Source organism: Rhinopithecus bieti, unplaced genomic scaffold, assembly GCF_001698545.2.
Source record: "Rhinopithecus bieti isolate Rb0 unplaced genomic scaffold, ASM169854v2 scaffold_33303, whole genome shotgun sequence".
In the NCBI taxonomy this organism is placed as follows: domain Eukaryota; kingdom Metazoa; phylum Chordata; class Mammalia; order Primates; family Cercopithecidae; genus Rhinopithecus; species Rhinopithecus bieti.
This window is the reverse complement of record NW_016814421.1, coordinates 1,201,765-1,206,417: the sequence shown is the minus strand read 5'-3', so window position 1 is coordinate 1,206,417 and position 4,653 is coordinate 1,201,765.

The window sequence follows — 4,653 nt, the reverse complement described above, 5'->3', positions numbered from 1 at the left end:
TGTTTAAAAATGTGCAGGAGTTGAGGGACTACAAAAATCAGGGAACACAGGAGGCAGTGTAGGGATGGTTTCTTAAGTTCATTTGTACCAGTGGCTCTTTTCCTGTCCCACAAATAGTACTGTGATAGCCAGAAGTTACAAACACTGTGATGGCAGCTGGCTCTCAGCAATGTTACTAGGAAGGGTTTCCCTTTCATTGTCCAGTGGCTCATTTCTAACATCTATAACAAAAACTGGGAGATAGCTTGCAACAAAGTCATCCAACAGAGGTACCTCCAAAGTGGATACAACTGTTGCCAAAATAGATCCAGATAAGGCACTTCTCCCAACACAATCACAAAATCAAGGTTATCCAAACTGAAAGCATCACTTCCCTTTCATCATCATGGATACAGATGTCCATTTTCAGTCTGTATCAAGGATCAAAAGAAACCCCAAAATACCTGACTTTAAGAGGAAAAACTGAACTTATTTTTATGATGCTCTTTCTGCATAAGGTATGAGTTGAAAGAGTTTCATGAAAGATTTTGTTCTTGAGTTTGTACTAGTAACCAGTTATGAAGCCCTTGTCCTCCATTCTAAAGTTTTGAGCAAGAGACTTTTCACAGCTTCTTCGTAGTGAATAAAGAAGTCCAGGTTATATCTACACCAGGGACCAAGAGTTTCATACAGCAAAGAAAACATTCAGATGTCTGGTTTACAGATACAAGCATCCCCATCATTGACCGGTTTTTTACCTTTTCATCAGATACTCTCATACTTTATAAAACATCAATTTTGTAACTTCAGTAAAATCACTTAATCATGACTTTTAAACCCACATTTAAAAGGGAAAGAGAATACATATAAAACATCTTGAAAATCAAATACTTCGATGCTACACAACTCAGATTACTTTTCATCTTTTCCCTTCTTACCATTAAGGATAGAATAAAAAATGTGTGCTTCTAATCTGCGCTTTGTTTTTTACTAATACAAAATATTTATGTCCAGGTCAGATTGTTTCAAAATCCTTTGTGTCTATGATAACAACTTTCATTTCAAAACTGGAGTTTATAATATTTAATTATGGTTAAATTGGAATTATAGACTGTTGCAGTCTTTCATTTGTTCTTATAAACATATGTACTTTTTATTTGTATTAAATATTTCCCATATCTTCGAGAGAACACAGTGCTGTTAAAGCAGCTTCCTTTGATCAGGTGGTATGGTGAGGAATATCTTTCTACAAATTCTGTAAATGCAAGGAAAAATAAATGAAAGAAAAAAATCTCTGTTTGATCACAAGTGCTTTACCTTTAAGAATTACTCTCTGGCCTTATAACGTGACCTGTTCTATATGTAGCTGCTTTTTTGTTATTGTCTCACCCTGAATTCATTTTAAAATGCCAACTTCCATAATAATTTAATGCAGCTGTTAAGACATCCTCTTTCTTTTGATCATTGTTATTAATGATGTGCCATAATATATGCAAGGCTAGCAATCCTAGCTACTCTTCCTTACGCAGACCATTGTGTATTCGCTTCGAGACCCTGTCCTCCTGCCCTGTTCTTCCAGCCTCAGCCAGCATCAGCCTCTCGCAACCTTTGAGGAGGCTCATCTGCTGATGGAAGCTCATTTCAGAGCTATTAGCCCAGGACTTGGGAACTATGTGGGCCGTTCTTCTGTGGTATACACAGTCGGAAAAGAAATTGTTCTTCACTATTCTCCAGAGAAGCAGCTTGGCCTGAATTTTAGTCTGCTATTTGCTGTGGAATTGTTTATGGCAGAATCTTAACGCTACCTTTTGGTAACTGTTATTCCCCTCGATGTTTTGAAATTGCTGCTTCATAAATGTATTTTCCTTCCCAAAGTCAAAATCAATTGGTAGAACCCTTAAGGTTCTAAAAGAAAAAGAAAAAGGTATTAACCATAAATAAAATGAGATAATATAGGGTCAGAGATAAAACGTTTGATTATAAGCAACTTTGTGGGGAAAAAAAACGTACTGTACAGATTTGTATATAATACTAGGAAATCAGCATCACCTCTAAAACCTTATTCCTCCCATATTTTTCAAATTTGTAAAAAAAGTTTGAAATCCATAATAATTTTTGTGATTTTAATACCTCCTTCAGCAGATGCTCACTCAAGAGGGCTTCTTTGATTTCTAAAGTTTTGGGTTCCTTTTTGTTGTTGTTGTTGTTTTCAAAACAACAAAAAAAATCTGTTCTTTGGAATGAATCGAGTTTTGTAATAGGTCAATATAGAAAAGTATTGTATCTTGGGGAATACAGTTGTTGACATTGTAGTTACTTGGAAGTTTACAAACATATTTATATGGTTTTCATTTGAAGGTTTCTTCTTGACTTTTAGTTGATTATTTGATTTAGTGCACTCGGATGATCTTTGGAAAAGGCTTGTTATTTGGGAAGACTTTCTCAATGAGCTAAAAGGCTGTATACTCCACAGTGAATTCTGATGAGGAATATACTAAAGAATTTTAGGCTCTGAAATAAGAAAGTTCTTGGAATTGTTTTTTTCTGGTAAAAAACAGTCCAAAAATTGTGTCATGTTTTAATCGAAAAGCATTGAGATAAACGACATAAGGTAAATGTCTCTGTAGCAGCCAAAACATTATCTTAGTTCTTGATTTACGAAATATTAATGTCATTTTTGTGGCAGGAAACCTTTTTTGCTTTAAGTATCTCTTTAGAAAAAGAATGTCAGAAAACAGAAAATGTTAACTGTGTTGTGGAAGTGTTTTTAAAGAAGCATATCAGCCAGGTCTTTGAACTTCTGTTTCTGCCATAAGTCAGACCAGGACACAGAGGTAGGTTGGCGAGGCTTTGGAAACTGTGCAGAAGGTCACTGCTGATCTCATTCCTTTATGGCATTCTTTATTTAACAATGACATTAACTGCAGGCAAATTGCATGAAGATAAAAAAGTTCATAAAGGAAACTAGGGGAAAGGAAGGAGTATGAATGAAGCTAAGATTTTCAGGAGAATGATGATCAGAGGGAGATGGTAATGAGATCAGAACAGAGACCTGCAATTAGAAAACCTTCTCTCCTTCTTATTTTCATGTGGACATTTCAACTGGTCTCATTTCCTTAACATTGAGGATAGGTATAACAATCAGGAATATCAGATGACATAGTGGGTGATTTCTGGCCTTGACTTCCACAGTTGCTGTCATGGGAAATAAGGAAAGGAAACCAATGTATTATCTAGGAGCATTTTTTGTCAAAGAATAAGTTGCATTATTGGTGATTTTATTATTGAATGAAGTTATTTAAAAAACATTTCTGACTGAAAGAGTAAAAACATGAATGAGATTCTTTCCAAGTACTTTGTAATTCCTTAAAAAGAAATCACCCCACTTCATAATCATGGAAGTCCTACATCAACAATGCTTAGCTCCAGGAGTGACAACCCAGGTGAAGTCAATTTTCCATCCCAATACTAAATAAAGTAAGCAGGAAAATGAACATTTTACAGTTAAGATCGAGAGTAGCTTCCCAAAGTAGAAATGAGTTACCAGCTTCAAGCACGTGGCAAATCACAGCAAAACCTTAGGATTCCATATCAAGATTAACCCTGAGTCTGGCTGTAGGCAATTTTATTCTAATATTCCTCCACCCTGCTGTCTCACTCCTGAAGTCAGTAGCTCACACATACACACACACAGAGACACACACATTGTCACACACACGTGTGTGTATAGGTATGTTCATGTAAATGTATATGTTTAGGTATACATACACGCTGTGGACATGAAAGTGTTACATGCATTTAATTTAAATAATAATGCCCCTGTCATTCTTTCCTGGGGTTTGATGACTGGCTAATAGCAAATGAGGGGCTTTGCACGACTAATTCCAGGATTTTGTTAGTCTCTAGGATATGCCTTTCCCTGAGATTTTCACTACCATTATTAACAAAAATGTAAAGTCCAACATCTTTGAGTCCAAAGGGCACAGATTAGTTTTATAAGAAGTATAGTTTCAAATGCGGCCTTTCCAACCTGTTGATGACTCTTTCCAATGAAATGGCATAGATTCCCTCTCAGGAGATGAATCAATTTGTAATTATTGTTACTACATATTTTTCTTAAACTGCTATGAATCAATCTAGTGAGCAAAGCCTTACATGTAAAAGTTTCCTTTTCTTCGTTTTCTTCCCCAGGTTCCCAAAGCAAAGGAATGGCACATGAATGGAAAAAAAAATTTCATGCTGCAATTTTTTTTTAATTGCTATATGGGCAAAACAGGTGCTGAAATGTGAAATCCTTTGGAGGAATTTTCTCAGTAGAACAAATGAGTACTAACACTACCTTAAAGTGAAGCTGGCTTTAATGCGGAATGTCATACAAATGCAGTGCCTATTGACAGATGATCCATAGATGACTGTCCCAAAAAGACCAAAAAATATAAATAAATAATAAAAGTATACTGTCACTTTAAGAAAAAATAAACTAAAATATGAACTACCAAAACCCTGCCATTTCCAGCCTGGGCTTGATTAATGATTTTCTATCTAATAAAAGGTTCACAAACCATCTGTTTTCTCCCTAATGCCTTGCCCAAAGGTTTTTCGTTCCTATTTCAGGCTCGGGGCCAACTGACATTCCACTCTTTTTTTTCCCAGCCTTGTAAACAAACCCTTCTC